The following is a 23695-nucleotide window of genomic DNA, read 5'->3' as shown; positions in this document are numbered from 1 at the left end:
TTGTTTTACTGCTTGTGACGAAAGGATAATTATCGGCCTGGAACTGGAATGAGGCAGAGCAAGAGACCCTTGCCTCGTTAGTTAATTAGTATTATTATTATTAAGAACAACATCAATTGACAATGCACCTGCGTCTGTGCCTTTATAACAAGACATTGCTGAACTGCCTAGTGCTTACCATGCCCCTAGACACAAAATCAATTAGCGTGTCCTTTTAACTTCAAGTGATACTCGAGGAGGGGTTCATTTGTGACCAAACACAATGTTATATATTGCGTAAGAAAATTACAAGTATGTCACTGTTAAGGAAATTGTAAATTCTGTATAAAATTGTATTCTATTTTGTATGCTTTGCCTATGTATTGCACACTGTACTCAATATGCAAACTGCACTAAAGTTTTCATTACATGTTTGCATTTTTTTTAGTCTTCATAAGAATTAGCCTGCCTATGTTATGCCCCTTGGTACCATAAAAGTACAATTGTAATATTAATTTGATTCCTACAAAATCATGTGTATAAAAACCTTCAATTGTGTCAAAAAAAACAGAACAGTTTTTTTCCAAAGATGCTGAGTTTATCTTTTTGTGTATGTTTCCTTGTAGTTATTCATTTGGAACTTCTAATCAATATGAGGATAGGAGTTGCCTATAAAATTTCTAGAACAGTCACATACTTCCTTACAGTCAATTAAAGTGATAGATACACAGACATGGAGATGGGCACAAACCACTCAACCCAGCAAACAGGGTGCATACATACTTCTTCATAACAGATTCCCCATTTAAAGCCCGCAGTGAAGTTTAAGGTGACATTAACCTCTCGCCCCAAGCAGCCATATATTTGCGTATCACATTGCAAACACAGCTGTGCCAAGATCCTTTGCTAAAAGGATTACCTAATATGAAAATTAGGAAATCTTGTATAAGTTACAATTTTTACCCACCTCTAACTGACACAAAATACTACATACACTACCACTAGTGACTGCTACCTACTCAGCAGAACCATGCATACATACCATAGAATCCCAATATATTTCTTCCGTAAATGGTAGAAGTAGTGATGAGCTAGGGTTCTGAGCAAGAAAGGCCAGAAATTGAGACTATGCTCCAGTAGCCTACAAATGCGGACTATAGCAGCGACATGGTGGAGACACAAGTGTATATAAAAAAAAAAAGCATATTCTTTATTGTACATTAGTTAAAAATATATTCCAAACGAATACCACCTCCAATTCTCTTGGGGGTATATTCAAAATAACTAAAAATAGTACATAATACAGCAATTGGTGAACCTAACCATGTATGCGACCAGATGAATGTAATCACAATGGCTGATGTGTGTGATGAGCAGTTGTCTGTGGGGTCAACGTTTCTCCAAACATATGGCTTCCTCAGCAGTACACCCAGACAAGAAAGGAGCAGATTACCTACAAAAACATAGTATAAATATCACAGTATGTTATGCAGTACATGGAAATATAACATATGAAAAGTAGCACTATGCATGTGAACAATGTGTGCCCCTACCACAGATTACAGCCAGCTAAAAGAAGGTCCACTATCACCCCCAGGCGGGCATAAGGGTACCAAAGGCGAGCAACCCCCCCAACCCAAAGGTGCGACTAAGATGACAGTTTAATCATACTGTATTTCCAGATACATTTATGTATACTTTCAGCTTAAACAGGTCTACATAAAGAAGAATATTCTTAAGAAACTTACTTAGACGTGAAATCTCTATATGTATGGTGGTGAGGGTATTCCAATGAATAAGTTATTTTGGGGGTGGATAGAAGTAACAAAATGGCCAGTATCATGGGACACTGTAGAAGGAGCTAAAAACCCGAAGAGGAGTATATATACTGATCAATACAAATTCACCATTATAGGGCCCATCCCATTGAAATGACCCTCAGAGCAAATGTTATATACTCCAAGTGAGAGTAAGTAGGTGACAAGTGATGGTGCCAGAAAATAAATGAATATATATGAATGAGTGAAGCTGCCCCTTAAAGAGTGGATATGGCTATACCACTCCAATCAGTGAATAAATGTGTAAGAAAGGTATGGCGCTATCTCATATTAAACCTTCATCAATTAATAATGTGACATTTAGTGTAATTTATGATGGTGCCAGAAAATAAATGAATATATATGAATGAGTGGAGCTGCCCCTTAAAGAGTGGATATGGCTATACCACGCCAATCAGTGAACAAATGTGTAAGAAAGGTATGGGGCTATCTCATATTAAACCGTCATCAATTAATAATGTGACAATATAATTTAACCCAGAGAATAATAGAATGTGAAAGTAGTTTGTGGCTAAGAAACAATTACAAATATATAACTGTGACAAATCAGTGAAGAAACAGTCCAAATTAATTTGTTCTATATAGCTTCACACAAAGTAAAAGAAAAAACGAGTCCAATCACCATGATTCAGAGCAGAAAAACCTTCAATGAGTGTTCCACCATAGATTATGCATAGAAAGTGCACTCTCACCGGAACAGAACTTTAAATCAAAAAAGTCTGGGTCAGTAAATTATATATCTCATTCAGCAATACAGATGGAAAACAAATCCTTTCGCTTTGATGGAAATCAAGCATCAACTCAAAAAAAAAATACAAACATCATCACGCAAACATGTTCGGCAACAGTAAATCCAAGCAAACATCAAGGTAATGCACAGTTAAATTAGAATGTGCTATAAGTTGGCCCTGACATGTATGGCTCTGGGGTAGAAAAACACACTGTATTTTCAGCCATATGCACCTTGATGTTTGCTTGGATTCACTGTTGACAAACATGTTTGCGTGATAATGTTTGCATTTTTTTCCAAGCTGATGCTTGATTTCCATCAAAGTAACAGGATTCATTTTCCATCTGTATTGCTGAATGAGATATATAATTAACTGACCCAGGCTTTTTTTGATTTAAAGTTCCGATATTGTGAGTGGGCATTTTATATGCATAATTTATGGTGGAGCACTCATTGAAGTTTTTTTTTTGCTCTGAATCACAGTGATTTTTTATTTTTTTTTGCTTTGTGTGAAGCTATATAAAACTAACTCCTTTTGGACTGTTTCTTCACTGATTCGTCACAGTTATAGATTTGCACTTGTTTCTTAGCCACCAAATTATTTTCCCATTCTATTCTTGCTGGGTTAAATTGAATTGTCACATTTAATTGAAGGTTTAATATGAAGTACCTTTCTTGCACATTTATATACTGACTTCAAGGTAGCATGTGGCTCAAATATTTACATATATGACCACAGGGACCAAGAAGGAAGAACCCCCAGTATGTGTCATAAAAAAACTGTTCAACATGAAACTGGACCATATGACTCCCACACCCAAAATAGAATTTCTACAAAGATTAAAACAAGTACCATACACTATCCAAATAATGGATTGTATAACCAACATTGCCAAAGTCCACCATCTAAGTCGGGGTATACGTGCAATCAATATGGTTAACACTCACCACCACAGAGAGAAAGTCAAAGTTTGACCATCAGCCTGGCAGCTTGGGTCAAGCATTTCAAATACAGGGAAGGCAATGCCTTAAGTATCCCTGCCATGCCTAGAACCCACTGCCACATACCACAGGTTATATAACCTATTCATCTGATACTGTATGGTAGTTGCTTTAATCTTTGTAGAGACTCCATTTTGGGCGCTGGGAGTCATATGGTCCAGTGTCATGGTGAACAGAATTTGGGATGACATATCCTGGGGGATCTTCCTTCTGCACTGGTGTGCAGTCATGCTGGAACAGGAAGGGGCTATCCCCAAACTGTTCCCACAAAGTTGGGAGCATGAATTTGTCCAAAATGTGTTGGTAAGCTGACACCTTAAGAGTTCCCTTCACTGGAACTAAGGGGCCAAGCCCAATCCCTGAAAAACAACCCCACACCATAATTCTCCACTCCACAATCTCCACTCCACCAAATGATTTGGACCAGAGCACAAAGCAAGGTCCATAAAGACATGAAAGTGTAAGTTTGGGGTGAAGGAACTTGACCGGCCTGCACAGAATACCTTTGGGATGAATAAGAGCTGAGACTGCGAGCCAGGCCTTCTCATCCAACATCAGTGCCTGACCTCACAAATGCGATCCTGGAAGAATGGTCAAGCATTCCCATAGACGTACTCCTAAACATTGTGGACAGCCTTCCCAGAAGAGTTGAAGCTGTTATAGCTGCAAAGAGTGGGCCAACTCAATATTGAACTCTACAGACTAAGACTGGGATGTCATTAAAATTCATGTGTGTGTAAAGGCAGGTGTCCCAATACGTTTGACAATATAGTGTATTTTGAATATACCCCCAGAGAACTGGAGGTGGTGTTTCATTTTTAATGTATTTTTAAACTTTGTACAATAAAGAATAGGCTTTTATATAGACGTGTGTCTCCCCCATGCCGCTGCATATATGTGTCCACCTATGTGATTGGCTCTGTACCATGTGATCACTGTGACCAAACACAGAAATCACAGTAATAGTAAAAAACAATGGCTTTCATTCATGACACCATTGTTTACTGCTGTAAACTCTGTAATGGGTTATAGTGATCACATTGGACAGGGCCAATCACAGAGTTCACAGTAGTACTCAATGAAGCTGAACAGTGTAAAGAAATGATTGCTTATACAGTTGTAGTCAGAGTCTTCATACGGAAATACGATAACCCCAACTACCAAGGCCTGAGGTGTGCCTTGGCCTGGCTGGACAGTATGCCTAAAAGAGGGCATACCCTGAATGAATGTATGAAATGTAAATGAAATGATGAAAATATGGGGGAACGGGTAGGTGGGAACCCAGAAATGAGCCGAGGAAGGCTCTAATGGAGGAGGAGGAGGGATTTAAAGCCCTCAGACTCCTCCTACAAATTCAGGCTAGCCTGCGGCCAGCCTTCCAACTTGTAGTCAGAGTCTTCATACGGAAATACGATAACCCCAACTACCAAGGCCTGAGGTGTGCCTTGGCCTGGCTGGACAGTATGCCTAAAAGAGGGCAAAAAGACACAAAGTAGGTGTGATGTGAAAGCTACAAAGAAGGCACGCAACAATCGTTTAGTCTGGAAAATGCGAATGCCCGGCTGACTACAGGAAAGGGGGTTACGTATGTAGCTGCTAACATGGAGGATCTCCAGCGCCCCATGAACCTGTGGTAAAGAAAGGACCCCCTGCGAGACCTACCAAAATTGCCCAGGAACCAGATGAATAACCAGAAAAGGGGGTTTAGGATTCCAGCCAGGTTTGGCAAGTAACCTGGGCGTGAGAACAACTGTTGGTAGTGAGAGGATGGAGAAAGCGCACACCCACGGAATGATGCAGAGAAGGCCAACTTACTTGCCCGACACCAAGGCTAAGGTACCGAAATATGACCACAAACCCCTAGCTTACAACATCCCCTTCATTGGTATAGATGGGTAAGTGGTAAGAGAGAAACTGCCTAGAGCACTAACTGGGAACTGCCAAGGGAAGGAGACAGGAAGTCTGAAACACCACGAAAACCTGTTCGGTAACTGGTAGCCGTGCCAAAGAGAAACATCCCTGACTCTCCTCCCTTGATGGTTAGAGAGGGTGAGCAGCAAAAATGGACAGCTTGACAGGAGTTTGTAGGTCCTGAAAACTGGTCCCTGATAGAAACTTCATGGAATTGGCAGATGAGGCCAAATTGCTGATGCAATACCCAGCGAAAGCCATAAACATGAACCTATGAGACCATCCCGTCTTGTGAGAAGCCCACTGCAAACTCTGGATAAGAACCAATGGCCAGATTGATTATGCGAGACCACACTGCCCCCAGTTCTACAAGCCACTGTGAGAAATTCCAACAATACCTGAAGGCGCACTGAGAAGAACAGGAGCCGCAGATGAGACCTCAGTGCAAGCCTAACGGGCTATGAACCCCACCATCCTGACTAACAAATAAGAGCGCATAGAGAAACTTCATGAACTGGGTTGAAGAATCCTGCACGAAACATGCGCTGCACTGGTGGATGTAAGAGGTTTGAACAGAGTGGGGAATAACCCACTGAATACTGCCCCCCCAGCTGAGGCCGGGAAAGGGGTACCCCGGCGATAACTGAGCTAAGAGAGTTTGGTCCCACCCCTAAAAATGGGGTGCTACCAAGCACTGAACCCCCATGCGACGGTGGAGGGATGAATGTGCACCGGCCTCCTCCACAACCCACCCCAAACCCTGAACCAAGAAACACACAACAAGCGAAAAGAGAACAGACAACCAACACACAAAACAATACCCCTACGTACCTAACAAGTATGAGGATGTAAGTGCAGAAATGACAAGACCAACAGCGCGTGAATATGAACCTAATGCTGACACAACCCTAGTGTATGTAGTGAGTGAGCCCGAGCAACCTGCAGCTCCAAGACAGGTAATTAAAAACGAACACTCAGGGCTGAGGTACCCACAGACCGTGGTGGGTAGTAGTAAAGGTATGGTGAACGTGCACGTATGACATATGGTATACGGGCGAGAAGATTGTGGGACGACAATCAATTAAAAACGAAACCTCAGCCCGTATGGGTCCGTAGACGTGACGGACCCTGGATGTGAGCCCTAGCTAACAGACATACTACGAACATCAAGCTATGACATGAAAGTTTACAAACGAAATGCTATGACAGAACAACAGAGACAGATAGAAAACAAACCCTCCGGGCTGGTGTACCCACAGACCGTGGTGGGTGGACGTACAAAAGTGAAGAAATAAGCGTGCAACGTATGACGTACAGTATACGGGCGAGAAGATTGTGGGACGACAATCAATTAATAACGAAACCTCAGCCCGTATGAGTCCATAGACGTGACAGACCCTGGATGTGAGCCCCAGCTAACATACACTACGAACGACCATAATGCTATGAATGGAAAAGCTATGGCAGAACAACAGAGACAGATAGCAAACAACCCTCAGGGCTAGTGTACCCACAGACCGTGGTGGGTAGATGTACAAGTGAGATGAAAAAGCATGCAGCGTATAACGTATGGTATGCAGGCGAGAAGATTGCGGAACGGCAATCAATTGAAACGAAACCTCAGCCCGTATGGTCCGTAGGCGTGACAGACCAGGAAATGAGCCCTGGCTAACAGAAAAGCTACGTACAAAACGCCATGACAGAAAGCAGACAGGTAGCAACAACCCTCCGGCCTAGTATACCCACAAACCGTGGTGGGTAGACGTGCAAAGAAATGAGCGTGCACCGTATGATGTGTGTTATATGGGGGGAGAAAATAAAGGGACGACAAACAAAATGAAACAAACCTCAGCCCGTACGGATCTGACAGAAACGCTGGACAGAAACGCTATGGCGGAAATGCTACGATGGAAAGAAAACGCTACGACGGAAATGCAGGGTGGAAACGCTATGACGGAAATGCAGGACGGAAATGCAGGACAGGAACGCTACGACGGAAAGAAAACGCTATGACGGAAATGCAGGACAGAAACGTTATGACGGAAATGCAGGACGGAAAACGCTATGACGGAAATGCAGGACGGAAAACGCTATGACGGAAATGCAGGACGGAAAAACGCTATGACGGAAAGAAAGCGTTATGACGGAAATGTAGGACAGAAACGCTACGACGGAAATGCAGGAAGGAAAACGCTATGATGGAAATGCAGGACGGAAAACGCTATGACGGAAATGCAGGAAGGAAAACGCTATGACGGAAATGCAGGAAGGAAAACGCTATGACGGAAATGCAGGACGGAAAACGCTATGACGGAAATGTAGGACGGAAAAACGCTATGACGGAAAGAAAACGTTATGACGGAAATGCAGGACAGAAACGCTATGACGGAAATGCAGGAAGGAAAACGCTATGACGGAAATGCAGGACGGAAACGCTATGACGGAAATGCAGGACAGAAACACTATGACGGAAATGCAGGACAGAAACGCTATGACGGAAATGCAGGACGGAACGCTATGACGGAAATGCAGGACAGAACACTATGCCGGAAAAAAGCTGGACCGAATGATATGACAGAAAAGCTGGACCAAACGAAAAGCTGGACCGAACGATATGATAGGAACACTGGACCGAACGAACTGACAGAAAGCTGGACCGAACGATATGACGAAAACCCCTGGACAGAACGTGATGACAGAAGAACGCAAAGACAGAAACCTGGGGCTGAGAGCCGTGATAAACCCTCGTGACTGAAATGGGTGCCTGGACGTGCAGGGGGGGTGCGAGAGTGCCGGGAGGTGAACAGGTGGGTGAGTGCCCCCTCATGAAAACCGGAAAGCGTGTGGGCATCCCTTCCATAGCGCATGACGAGAGTTCCTGGGAGGTGAACTGGCTGGCAAGCGACAAGTGGACAGAAAACGCTGAGACAGAAGACCAGAAGAGAAGTCACAGAAATGCTGGACCGAACACTATGAAAGACATGCTGGGCAGAACGCTGAGACAGAAATGCTGGACCGAACACTATGACAGAAATGCTGGACCGAACGCTGAGACAGAAATGCTGGACCGAACGCTGAGACAGAAATGCTGGACCGAACGCTGAGACAGAAATGCTGGACCGAACGCTGAGATAGAAACAGAAAAACGCTAATGACAGAAAAACGCTTAAGACAGTAAACGCTGGCTGTGATCAAAACACTGCACTGACCAAAGAAAGCAAAATTACCAGTTACTGTAACTGCAGCAACCCCGGCAGACCTTTCACCTCATGACTGGCCATTGTCAGGATTGCTGCAGAGATGTCAGAACAATGGGGAGGAAAGGAACGACGGACGGGTGACCATTCATCCCCCCTCAGAGCACTGGCGGCCAGCCCTCCTGGTGGAGCCAGAGGAGATAAGCAGGAGGGGGCAGATCACTGACCCCCCCACCAGGTGTACGGCATAGATGTGGGGATGGATGTGCCGAACCCCCACCCCCTCCCCAAGAATCCGCGGGAGGCTACCAGATGCAGAAGGAGAGCATGGGGAGAGAGGAGCTGGCGGACAACCCCCCCCCCCCCCCACCACACACAGCGGGAGAATCGGCGGACAGAGCAATGCCCATGAGTTAAGATAAGGGGAGCCGGCGGCGGCCGATCCCCTCCCCCTCCACCCACAGCGGAGCGACATGCACATGGGGAGAGAGAGAGGAGCCGGCAGGCGGCCGATCGCCTCCCCCTCCCTCCACAATCGGGAGAACGGCTACTGTATAGGTAGTTATGTATTTACATTTAACATGCGGTAACTATATGTGGACTGTTGTCTCCATTTATACATATAACTCTGTGTCCATACATCATCCAGAAACATAGCTCTGGTACATGGCCAGTCAGTGTGGTGGTGATGATGTGACCAGAGAGTGAATGGGGAAACGCTCCTCCCCCCCCCCATTCTCTCCCCACTCTCTGCTCTGCTCTCTCCGGCCGCAGCGCCGTGTCCCCGCGGTGAGCGCGCTCCCTGCTGGCAGCCAGGCGGCGGGCTGGACGGTTGTGTGAGGAGGACGGAGAGCCGCCATAGAGCCGAATCACCCCCCCCCCTGCAGACAACAGGCAGCCATCTCCCTCATGGCCTGGATGTGTGGAGAGAGGAAACAGCGGGAGCGGGGGCGGCCGACCCCCCCCCCCCCCAGCACCAGGCAGACAATGCACCTATGAAACTGAACGTGTGTGGGGAGTGGAACCGGCAGCTGGCCGAACACCCTCCCCCCCTTCCGGCGGGCACCAGCCGGCGGCTCCCACATGGAGCTGGACGAGCATAGGGACGCCCCTGCAGCCGGATCTGCCCCGGGAGAGAGGAGCTGGTGGGCAGCCGACCTCCACCACAGTACCCAGGGGAAGCAAGGTGGGTGGGCAACCACAGAGAGCTACACCGCCATTGCTGCTGCCGATAGCTCGGCAAAGACCCGGAAGTGACGTATGTCAGCACCACCCCCTCCTGAACCCAGAAATGAGCCGACGAAGGCTCTGATAGAGGAGGAGGAGGGATTTAAAGCCCTCAGACTCCTCCTACAAATTCAGGCTAGCCTGCGGCCAGCCTTCCAACTTATCAGAAAAAATATATAGTTTAAATCTTCACATAACTGACAAGGACTCTTAAAAATACCTTGGATTGTTTCTCTCCAAAACATGGTATTTTTTAAGTTTTTCAACTGTCCTGGTGCTCCAGGGCCTCTACAAGTGTGATAGGTAGTCAGGAATTTAGTGTAATTTATGGCCCTAGAAAGCCTGAAGGTGCCTCTTGGATTGTGGGCCACTCTGTGAATAGACTGTGAAAAAGTCTCACATTTGTGGTATCACCATATGTAGGCGCTTGATGCCCTAACTATAAACTACTTCCACCTGTTTTAATATAAAAATGCAGCAAAGTATAATATAATTTTGTATCACCTCACATAATAAATAAATAAAAAATAGCATATATATTATATATATATAGATATATAATATATATACTATCCTAAAATCACAGCATATCAATTAAGATTATCCTGGAAGGGAAAACTGTGTGCAAACCATAAAAAGCTATCACTTGCTTTGTGCCTTTGCTGCCACTTGAAGTTGGATTGGGAATCCAAAAGGCATTCTGTAACAAAAGAGGGTATACAAGGGAGCAAAAAAAATTATGTAGTGCAGTGAAAGCTGTATAGAATAGTACAGTAAATATTGCGCTATGGATACAGAGGGTGCACATATATGAATACTCAGCATCAAAATCCTGTAATGTTTCCAGTATAAAGCCTGTGCAGCCGCTGCTATTGGCAGAAAGATGAATCGCACTGCAGACATTCAGGAAACATTCATGTAAGGGTCAAACACCACCATTGAGGTATAATAGCAGGCTGCTCTCAGGAACCCTGGAAAATCATTTTCTGAGATACTTCCCCTTCATCAGCCTAATGGTCCACAGCCCCAAACCCCTCCCCCAGGACACTGGTACAGGTCTAATTGTATGAGGAAAATATGTATAACTAATTATTGATATCAGTCCTTAGTAAAAAGATATTTGAGATCAAAGGTCATGCAGGCTTGTGGGTAGGTACAACATGGTTGGACAGCAGATAACATTGAATCTGGGAGCATGAAACAGAAATTTGCCAAAATACAACAAGCTAGATTGGAAAGCAACCTGACCAGGAGCACTGACAGGATACAACAGCGATGAGTAGTAGCTGAGTAGTGGGGAGGCTTCCAGGAAGGATGGTGTGTCCCTGCACTGTCCCTCTACTTATCAGAAACTTCTCCCTGATGCTAAGCACTGTCCCTACTCTCCACACGCAAAATGCGCACCAAGCCACAGAGCCAGGGTCCTAAATATGGCTGCCAGATTCACAGCATCCAATCGTATAACTGCCACCTTGTGACCCAGGAAACCATGGAGGAACTAGGGTTTTCTTGACTTTCTCTCCCTCAGCAATGCCACTGCAGTTGAGCACCACCTGTACTGGAGAAAAAACACTGCATCTGCCTACAAGATAACTTATTACACTGGTCGACAAGGAGAAAGCCTTACCAGAATTGAATTGCTAATAAAGGAAAATTTAAGTTCTGAGTGTTAATTGGCTCCAGTTTACAATGCACAGTTTCAGGTCAAACTTGCATCAAAATAATTCAAAATTATGAGGGGGGAGTGTGCAATTATTCTCCGTAACTTTTCTGAAAAATGTGATATAGCAATGAGAATGGTGCCACATCAATCATTATAAATGTATCTTTTTATTAATACTAATGACTTTTCATGAATTTATTGTTTTTTCATGTAACATTTTTTGCTCCTTCCACAACAATGGGAGTGAGAAAGGCATGGACTTTTTCTTCTTGTTTAGCTAATGATGCAAATAAGTTGCAAATCTAGTACAACAAAAATGAAGGGCCTAACTCTTGTCCTGATCTCCTATTTTGCATCTAAAATATAGGTGGTATGCCTTTTTTACCACTGCCATCATACTGCACTTTTGAGATGCAAATGTAACCTCACCACAAATATTAATTTGTAAAAAAAATATTTAAATCATTTATCATTTTCCTTCCACTTCACAATTATGTGCAACTGTGTGTTGGTCTATCACATAAACTCCCAATAAAATACATTTATGTTTTTGGTTCTAACATGACAAAATGTGGAGAATTTTAAGGAGCATGATTACCTTTTCAAGGCACTGTATAGCCATGTTTGTATTGATGAATGTGATTTTAGCTAGTTCCCTGCTTGTAACATTGCAGGAACTACCAGAAAAAGGGTGAAAACCACCCGCAAAGCGCCACTGCAGTGTGAAAGCAGCCTTAAGGTATCTTGGCTGTTACTTGGCAACTCCAGGTTTCAGCTCCCTCCATAAATGTTCTATAGGATTAAGGTCTGGAGACTGGCTAGGCCACTCCTTTACCTTAATGTGTTTCTTCTTGAGCCACTCCTTTGTTGCCTTGGCGATATGTTTTGTGTCATTGCCATGCTGGAAGATCCATCCATGACCCATCTTGAGTGTTCTGGCTGAGGGAAGAAGGATCTCATCCAAGATTTTAAAATGCATGGCCCTGTCCATTGGCTCCTCAATGCGGCAAAGTTGGCCTGTACCATTAGCAGAGAAACAGCCTCAAAACATATTGTTTTCACCTCCATGCTTGACTGTAGGGATGGTATTCTTAGGGTCATAGTTAGAATTTTTCTTCCTCCAAACACTGCAAGTTGAGTTAATGCCAAAGGGCTCAATTTTGGTCTCATCTGACCACAGCACTTTCTGCCAATCCTTCTCTGAATCATTTAGATGTTCATTGGCAAACTTCATATGGGCCTGTATATGTGCCTTCTTGAGTAGGGGGACTTTGTGGGTGCTGCAGGATGTCAATCTATGGCGGTGTATTGTGTTACCAATGGTTTGTTTGGTGACTATGGACCCAACTGCCTTGAGATCATTCACAAGCTCCTCCCATGTAGTTTTGGGCTAATCCCTTATTTTGCTCTTGATCATACTTACCCATGAGGCGAAATCTTGCATGAAGCTCCAGACCGAGAGCAATTGATGTTGATGATGGTTATTTTGTATTTCATTTGAGAATAATCGCTCCAACAGTTGTCTCCTTCTCACCTGGCTTCTTGCTGATGGTCTTGTGGCCCATTCCAGCCTTGTGCAGATCAACAATCTTATCCCTGATGTCCTTTGATAGCTCTTTGGTCTTGCCCATGATGGTAAGGTTTGAGTGGAAGAAAGAGATTCTGTGGACAGGTGTATTTTATACACATAACGAGTTGGCGTTAAGAGCACCTTCTTAAATTTACAGGACTAATCTGTTAACCACATGATCACATACTGTAGCCAGTCTGTGGGAACCATGATTATTGTTGGTTGGTAGTGGATACAGTAATTATTTTACTCACTGAACTGAAACTCCATTTATAACATTTGTTTTTTTCTGGATATTTGGTTGATATTCTATATTTATAATTTAAAATACACCTATGATAAAAACTATAGACCCCTCATTGCTTTGTAAGTGGGCAAACTTACAAAGTCTGCATGGGGTCAAATAATACATTTCCCCACTGTATATACACATACTGTATATGCTTTTTATATGTATGTCTTTTCACACTGGGGCGGTGCTCTTGCAGGACATTATGAAAAGTCCTGCAAGCAGCATCTTTGGGGCAGATTGGGAGCGCTGTATTTAAGTCTTGAAGTGGTTAAAGGGCCTCTGGAATTTCATTAAGGGGTTAAAATATCCATCCTTTGTGGCACTGGGGCTATTGCTGTATAGGCCCCCTCTTTACAGTTCATCTAAAGCCAGTGAGTCTCTCCAGTACTGATCATGTAAATAGTGATAGAAACCTGTCAAGGTTGTTACCTATTCCTTAATCTATCCATAATTTAAAAATGTATATGTATTTTAAGCTCTTGCAACAGTACAGTTACCGTATATACTCGAGTATAAGCCGAGATTTTCAGCCTCTTTTTTGAGGCTGAAAGTGCCCCCCTCGGCTTATACTCGAGTCATCGCTGTCTGCCCGCTCGATCAGCGTGTCGAGCAGACAGACAGCGGCCATTCTATAATTCAAAAGCCGCGCCTCCGGCTCCGCCTTCGCCTGTGATAGGCGGAACACTGAATTTCCCAGCAGCCTGTGTTCCGCCTATCACGGACATCGTATCATCCTCGTACTATGGACGAGGATGATACGATGTCCGTGATAGGCGGAACACAGGCTGCTGGGAAATTCAGTGTTCCGCCTATCACAGGCGAAGGCGGCGGCGCAGCTTTTGAATTTTACAATGGCCGCCGAGGCGCCGACGAAGAGGGCACGGGACGGAGGCAAGGCAAGGCACGGCACGGCACGGGACGGGACGGGACGGGACGGAGGCAAGGCACGGCGGCAAGGCACGGCACGGGACGGAGGCAAGGCACGGGACGGAGGCTCGGGACAAAGGCTCGGGACACAGGTAGGCTGGACACACACACACACACACACACACACACACACACACACACACACACACACACACACACACACAGACACACACACACACAGGGATGGATGGATACACACACACACAGGGATGGATGGATGGATGGAGACACACACACACAGGGATGGATGGATGGAGACACACACACACAGGGATGGATGGATGGATGGAGACACACACACACAGGGATGGATGGATGGATGGACACACACACACACAGGGATAGATGGACGGACACACAGGGATGGACGGACACACAGGGATGGACGGACACACACACAGGGATGGACAGGCATGTCTCACCCTCGGCTTATACACGAGTCAATAAGTTTGCCAGTTTTTTTGGGGGTAAATTGGGGGCCTCGGCTTATATTCGGGTCGGCCTATACTCGAGTATATACGGTACTCTAACTTGAATAAATTACATACGTTATGACTCAGAAATTTTGCACAAACTGGTCTCCAGTCATCTATACTTGTAAGTCGATTTCCCAGGAGTCAGCATATAGGTTCTTAACCATTGACTTTGCTGCTTTAATGATATACCATTCCCACATACATAAGTAGATGCTTTACTGGTTGTTTATTGAAAAAATTTATACTACATCATAGCATACATAACATACATAACATAACAGTTATGTTATCTTTTTACCACCCAATAATATTCTCTCACAAAAGGTTCTCATAAAATACTAGTCCATGACTTTTGATCACAGCTCATCCACAATTTTTCACATATTCAATCCAAGAGCACTCATATGTTTGAAATAGTGGATAGGGCATTATCTGAAGAGGGAAACTCTTGCTACTACTTCTTTCCTTTCTGTGAATTACTTTTGACAAGGGTTGTGTTGATGGGCCACCACTTCTAGACTACTTCCTACTCCTACCACTGCCTTGAAAATTCTGGAGGATGGCTGTACTAGTCACCTTTTCATTGTTCCTATTATCTCAATGCAACACATTTTGTTTTAGGAAGTTTCCAGTACATTCAGCTACTTTTCCGCAGTCCTACCAGAATTATATGGTAATAGCTGGCTTGTGAAGTGTTCCAGAAAAAAACTGAAGAAGGAGTTTAAGAGAGTTCTGCAGAGCCTAAACAAAGGACAATTACCAGCAACAAAGATGAGCTTCCACAAGGGGTAAAGTTAAAGAAGCACCTGATCTGTTTCAATGCGCTAAGCAGATTGGCACCGTTGTCACACACCACTTTACCAACTGTCAAATTGAGCGGTGTTAGCCACTGATCTGCCTGTGAACGCAAAGCTGAAAGGAGTGCCGGGCCAGTGTGGCTCTTGGCTTCCAGGCACAACAGACGCAGCACGGCATGGCAACGTCTCACCTGGCATGTCGAATAGGTTCTGGGGAGCTTGGGCAGCGCAGTGGAAGAGACGCTAGCAGCGTAAAAGGAGGAGTCAGCCGAGGAGGAGAGGGAGGAGGATGGAGTAGGAGGAGGAGGAGAAGAAGAGCCAGGCCTGCATGCAATCCGTGGCGGTAAAACCAAATCTACACGGGTGCCACGGGTTACATGCTTGACGGCCGTCAGAAGGTTCACCCAGTGGGCAGTAAAAGTGATATACTTTCCCTGCCCGTGTTTGCTAGACCACGTGTCTGTGGTCAGATGTATCTTGGCACCGACACTGTGTGCCAGAGATACATTCACTTGCCGCTGAACATGGCCATATAGCTCTGGGATGCCCTTCTGTGAGAAATACTTCCTTCCTTCCATTGTGGTGTTCCAATGGCCACAAATTTTCGAAAGGCCTCCGAGTCCACCAGTTTATATGGCAGTAGTTGGCGGGCTATCAGTTCTGACAAGCCAGCCGTCAACCGTTGGGCAAGAGGGTTATCCGGCGTCATCATTTTTTTTACGCTCGAACATTAGGCCCACGGAAGCCTGCCTTTTTGCAGAAAAACGTAAGCTTGGCGTGATGGAAGGTGGAGTGGAGGACAATTGTGAGGAGAGAGTAGAAGGAGAAGTTGAAGACGAGGCTGGACGGTGAGAGCCTGGAGTGTGGCTTTGTGTGTTCCGTTGCTCCCACTGGGCTCGGTGATGGCAGCTCATGTGCCTTCTTAAGGTGGTCGTCCCTAGGTGAGTGTTGGGCTTACCGCGACTAATGAATTGACTGCAAAGATTGCAGATGGCAACACTATTGTCAGCAACGGACACGTTAAAAAAAGCCCACACTGCGGAGCCATGTGCCGGCGTCCTGGGAGCGCCAGATGTGACCGTACATGGTCAATGACTCGCTCCTGATACATTAGCAGTCTACTTTGTCCCTCATGTGCAATGTAAGTTATTTCTGCTTCTCCTCCCTATCTGATGGTCCATATCTCCCTCTGAACTCCCCTCCTCTTCCTCTCTTGTGGGCACCCACGTGACATCACTAGACACGTCATCATTGACGTCACCTTCCTCACCACTATAAGTAGAGATCTCGGAGTAGGCAGCAACACCGGGGACCAACCTCTTCCTTGGGATGATCTGGGTACTGTCGTCAGACTGCTGAGTGGCAGTTGTTGCTACCTCCTCTTCCTGATCCAATGCCAAGAGTGGCTGAGCATCAGAAATGTCTTGATATGGATCGGAAAATAATTCCTGTGACTCAAGCGGATGGTATGTGGTGGTGGTGGTGGTGGTGGGGGTAGTAGTGTCTTTGGGGGTGCACATAGCAGAGAGTGAAGAAGAGGGTGCAGATCGAGAGGATGAGGAGGGTGCAGAAGAGTAAGCCCCTGTACACACGGTCGGAGATTCTGCCAACCAAATCCGTCGGATTTAGTCCGACGGATTGTGTCCGAAACTGTTGCATACACACGGTCGGACCAAGTTGTCTGATTTAGCGGTTGCCAAGAACGCGGTGACGTAAGCCGTGTACGGCGGGACTAGAAAAAGGAAGTTCAGCACCACGTCCGGCACCCTTTGGGCTCCTTCTGCTGATCTCGTGTCTATCGCGTGTTAGTAGAAGTTTTGTGAGAGACGATTCGCGCTTTTCAGATTAGTGATTCAGATCGCTACTGCTCTTCAGTTTCTGCTTGTCTTTGCGTATCTGATAATCAGTGCGTGCAGTCATTAAGTATTTGTTTCTCATTGTGGAATATATCTTGGTATAGTACGCTTTGAAAGGTATTTTTTATTGTCTACTTGCTTCTGCTATTCAGGTCGTTCTTTCAGGCCTTACTGTTTATCGGTGCTTTCTGGTGTCCGTTGTGACGAGCCGACCGTTTTCCAAACATGTTTCGTCTACGTACTCGTCGTACAGTTTGTGCTGTGCAGGGGCTTCGTGTTGGGGTTCTTACTTTGACACAAGCCCGGTCCATGAACAGGGAGGGGAGGCGTTTGTGGACCAAGAATTGGTTGCGCCAGCGTCACCAGTTCTCGCACATGCCTTTGCTCCGTGAGATCCGCGAGAATAATCCTGATCATTTCAGGAATTATCTCCGGATGACGGACCCCGTTTTTCACCGTCTGCTGGCTTTGCTGACCCCTTATATCACCAGACAGGATACCTGCATGTGGCAAGTCATTACTCCAGAGCAGAGGCTCATCGCCACGTTGTGCTACTTGGCGACAGGGAGATGTCTTCAGGACCTCAAGTTCTCTACCGGCATCTCCCCCCAGGCTCTGGGGATCATTATTCCAGAGACCTGTTCTGCCATCATTCAGGTCCTGCAGAAGGACTATATTATGCTAAGTTTTATCCTTAAACATCACATTCTATGTATTTCATGATTGCTAATGTCTTGCATTTCTTTCCTCATTCCCTAATTACCATCATTGCAATATGCTCTAATTCATATACTCTGCCCCTTTGTCCTCATGCAGATTTGCCTCACTAACTTTCCCACCATGCTCTTCTTGGCCCATACAACTATAGTCTAGTCACTTAACAATGTCTTTTGGCAGCTCCATAGTATTGCTTTCCCCTAAACACCCCCTAAAATCTTGACAAATGTGATGTGTGTGCTTCAATTCATGCAAAGTGACCTTTTTTTTTATGGGGTTGTGCCAAACTCATTAGTAACCCCCCTCTCCCCAACTGCTAGCTCAGCTGATAGCAATCCTCTATCTGATGACTTGACCCAACCCAATACACACTCTACCTACCTTTTTGATGATCACATTTATGTACGAATTCACCAAAGCATGTAGTGTAAGGGCCTGCCTCAATACTTTCAAATGTTTTTGTTATTTTTTTAACACATTAATTTTTTTGCTATGTACTAGCAGAATGTCAAAATTTGCTTCCATTTAGTTATTATGACACTTCTTACCTGTCCGGTGGGCTGCCAATAGTGTAAGTAAGGAGGGGCTTCCCAAAGTATCACACATTATTTAGGCATTTAGCTCTCAATCAAGTGGAGAGGGTTACCTGTCCAAAACATCCCCCCTCATTTTTTAGCAAGGGCCCATCATATGAGGGTGGATGGGGGGTAATGACTCTCATAAGGGGACCTTATACTTTAGGCTTTAAATACTCAGTTCCCAAAATGTTAGAAGAATTTATCCCAAAAATGTGGGTGTCTAATCTGCTTGCAATGCTGATTTGTCCAATTACTAGTTTTTGTTCTTGTTTCACTACACAGTGTCCTTCAACGCCACAGGAATGGCAGACTGTGGCCTCCCACTTCGCCATTTTTTTTCAAGTTGTGCCTTTTTCACCAACAGTGCAAACCCAAGTTCAGAGCGAGATGAGGGGACAGTCTCTTCTTCAGATAATCTTATTATGTTGTGGGTCTGCTACACACACAACTTGTTTTCGTTAACTAATGTATGTAGTGAATTACTGCCCAAAATCTTGCTCATTTTCAGCAACATGGCAGGAAAATGGCATGATTGTCCAAATTTACACCTCACTCTGGGTGTTTTTTTACTAAAGCCACATCCACTATGCACTACAAGTGCACTGCAAAAGTACACCTGAAACTGCACTTGGAGTGCAAAGTGGAGTTGCCTTTAGTAAATCGCACTCCTTCTCAGCATAAACTCAAATTTGACTACAAATACATTTTATGCACAATGAAAAAGGAAGCCACATATTGTTGAGAATTCAACTTTTTAATACAAGCACATTCACATGTGCATTTAGTAAAGGTTTTTACAACAAACCAAGAGATTTTGTGTATCCAAAACAGAGTTTAATCAGATTTTTTTTTTCCTTGTTGTTTTTGTGTAAACAGGCATGTATCAAACCGTAAAATACAGAACACAGGAACTTACAAAGTTCAACTTTGAAAAGTGAAGACAATATTAGACATGAGTATGTACAAACTGGGCTGATATTGCCTTCATCACATGGGGTGTGACCCCTGAAAAAAACAAATTTGGAAGATGCACACAGTGTGTCAACATGTGCTATCTCCCATCATGGGGGATCAATGTACATGCTTTGGGGCTGCAACCCCTTCATCTCAGACACTTTCCACAAAACATGTACATTGATCCCCCATGATGGGAGATAGCGCATGTTTACACACTCTGTGCATCTTCCAAATTTGTAATTTTGCAAAATACAACATTTTTTTTTTAAAAGCAAAAATAAAACCCTATTTAGTTTTTTTGGTTTCACACTCTCCCCAAAACATCAATGATGTTCTTCATTTTATTTTTAACATCATTGATGTTTTGTTGGACAATTTCCAAATCTCGATTGCACCCCATTATCTCCCCGGTCAAGATCTGGGCACTTTCACTGGTAAAACGGGAATCTTCTTCCACATCACCTACAAAACAAAGCAAACAAACACACCATGTAATCCAAATATGGTGATATACATTGATGAGCTTACCGGAAGCTGTGTTCTCCGACACTCACCTGTTGTGGTGACAATTTGTCCAACCTCCACAATCTCTCCTTCCTCCTCCTCCTCCTGCTCCTGCTCCTCTGTTTCTGCTTTTGGAAGTTGCCCTTCTTTGGGAGGGGTGTGGTCCCTGGTGTCCTCATACTTGCCGAGTCTTCTCTCCCCTATGAGAATTTAAACAAAGATTAATTAGCACACAGAGGGCAGAAATAGGAATATGAAACATTGCTTGGAAGTGTTGTACAATTGTGTTTTTGGGCCGAGTTACAAGGTGAGAACATTATTGGGGACACTTTGTTAAGCTGGAATACTTCCCTGCAGAACAATGTTTCATACGAACGAACGAAACCATGACCTTGAAAGTGGCCATTTTAAAATGCACAACATGAAATCAAAGCACATGGAGCATGTATGCAAGCAAGAATAATCATATGAACACACGACAACTACTTACTTTTTTTAAGAACACGCTTGATCCTTATGTACTGCTCGTGCTCCCTCAGTTTCAGGTCTGACCAGCGTTTTCTCAGTTGATCCTTGGATCGGTGTACCCCAAAATTCTTCAGAAGAATCTTCACAACTTTATTCATGATCTTGGCCTTTCTGATATTTGGGTTTGGGTAAGGTCCATACTTCCTGTCATAGTCAGTCCTGTTCAATATGTCGACCATCTCCAACATCTCTCCAAAAGACATATTTGAGGCCTTAAATCTTGTCTTCCTGGATCGGGACGTTTCAGGCTCCGGGCTTTCCTCACCCTCCTCCTCGTTAGTGGAACTATTATTAGTGCGCACCTGCGTTCTGCCCGCCATGTGCTCTCCCCACTGCGCGGGAACCAAAGGGGAGGGGAATAGTCTGGAAAGAACGTCAGGGGCGGGCGGGGTTTCACGCATGCGCACTGTATATAAAACGCAACACGTGTGTATCGTCCATACGATCTGGGAGGAGAGTGTGAGGCGCGGACGCGACGAACGTGGAAACTAAGGTAACATTTTTAACTTGGTGCTTCACTAGACTAGACTGCTTCTATCTAGGCCGATGTTGGGACAAGATTAGGAGGGATTTTAATTGCATTATTAGTATTTGAGGGTTGTGTCTTGTGTTGTGTCTTGCAGACAATATGGATCCATTCACAAATGCAAACTTTATGGGGCTATTCATAGAACTGTACATGGAGATGCCCTGCCTGTGGCAGTTCCACAACAAGTTTTATACTGCCAGAACAAAGAGGAACGCAGCACTGGAGAAACTGCTTGCTTTGTTGCGGATCAAGGTCCCCACGGCAGACATGGCCTATCTGAATAGTAAAATTGGGGACATGAAGCTAACATATCTCAGGGAGAGAAAGAAGCACCTGGAGTCCTTGAGAGCAGGAGATCCAGATGCTGTTTATTACCCCAGGATGGTTCACTTTGACAGGCTGCATTTTTTGGTAGACCAAGGGGTACCCAGGCCACCACTCAGGCCACCACTCTCCAGGCTTCCTTCAAGGCATCCTTCACCCCCAGCTGAGGCTTCTGATGTACAACCTGGGCCTTCCAGGCAGCACCATGTGGTGGGGCCCAGCTTGAGACAGGTATTGCATTGTTGAACATATTTCTTGTGTTACATTTAATGATGTTAACTAGATGTTCTTATTGATAAGTAAGTTGTGATTTCTCAAAGTGGTTTACATCTCAATAGACAGTAGTGACCAAAAATGTTTGGGACAGGAAAGAAAAATGCTGGTGTCAGAATGATAGTCTGTTCTATTTGGTAACATTCAATTAGCAAAAGCCAGGAGCACAAAATGGTGTGATTGATGATCAAAAAACTAAAACTATGTCCCCTTTTCATACACAGGATGACCTCAGTCGGGGGGAGGCTGTGGCAAGTGGCAGCCAGGAGGTTGACCAACGCCCTCCTTCTCCTGCCCCAGCTACAGGAGCCCAGCCACAGCCTGGTGGGAAATCCCGAAGGAAGACGAGAGAGTGATGGCCTGGGTTGAGTCTGGTCTGCCAGAAGATGCAGCCTCTTGAAGATCCACATCCTGGGGACAGAAATGGCATCTGAATTTCCTGCTCTCTAGGACTTCGGGACCAGACTTCTCTCCCTGAGATATCTACTCCTCAGGCCACCAATTTTTTCAATTATAATTTGTTCATGTCTGCCCTGGGGGCCAAAGGCTGCACCAAAGTTAAGAAGTTTTTCCAGTGCTGCATTCCTATTTTTATTTTCTAGCGAACAAAATACATTTTTTTTTTGTTTGATGAAATACTTGTGTAATGTGTTTTCCTTCCAAAGGGCCAGTTTAGTTGTGAGCAGGCAGGTACATTTCAAAAATACAAAGTGAACTAAATAACAAGGGGTAACAACACTAGACAACCTCCTGTAGATTAAAAAAGAAAAAGAAAATATAAAAAATACAATAATGTTGTTGTTGTAAGTTTACACACAAAAAAATAAAAAAATAAAAATAAGGAGAAATGAGCAAACTGTCTTTAAAGGAGATTTTTAGGGAATCCCCCCCGAAAAACATCCAAAAAATAAAAAACCTACCGTATATACTCGAGTATAAGCCGAGATTTTCAGCCTCTTTTTTGAGGCTGAAAGTGCCCCCCTCGGCTTATACTCGAGTCATCGCTGTCTGCCCGCTCGATCAGCGTGTCGAGCAGACAGACAGCGGCCATTCTATTCAAAAGCCGCGCCTCCGGCTCCGCCTTCGCCTGTGATAGGCGGAACACTGAATTTCCCAGCAGCCTGTGTTCCGCCTATCACGGACATCGTATCATCCTCGTACTACGGACGAGGATGATACGACGTCTGTGATAGGCGGAACACAGGCTGCTGGGAAATTCAGTGTTCCGCCTATCACAGGCGAAGGCGGCGGCGCAGCTTTTGAACTTTACAATGGCCGCCGACGAAGAGGGCACGGGACGGAGGCAAGGGAAGGCACGGCACGGGACGGGACGGGACGGCGGCGGCAAGGCACGGCACGACACGGGACGGATGCAAGGAGGCAAGTCACGGCACGGGACGGAGGCAAGGAGGCAAGGCACGGGACGGAGGCTCGGGACAAAGGTAGGCTGGACACACACACACACACACACACACACACACACACACACACACACACACACACACACGGATGGAGACACACACAGGGATGGATGGATGGATGGATGGAGACACACACACACACAGGGATGGATGGATGGATGGATGGAGACACACACACACAGGGATGGATGGATGGATGGATGGAGACACACACACACAGGGATGGATGGATGGATGGACACACACACACACAGGGATGGATGGACGGACACACAGGGATGGACGGACACACAGGGATGGACGGACACACAGGGATGGACGGACACACAGGGATGGACGGACACACACACAGGGATGGACAGGCATGTCTCACCCTCGGCTTATACACGAGTCAATAAG

The sequence above is a fragment of the Lithobates pipiens genome, unplaced genomic scaffold (genome assembly GCF_037356315.1).
Source record: "Lithobates pipiens isolate NorthernLeopardFrog02 unplaced genomic scaffold, aLitPip1_a1.2 Scaffold_22, whole genome shotgun sequence".
Classification (NCBI taxonomy): Eukaryota; Metazoa; Chordata; class Amphibia; order Anura; family Ranidae; genus Lithobates; species Lithobates pipiens.
This window is presented reverse-complemented; position numbering follows the sequence as displayed.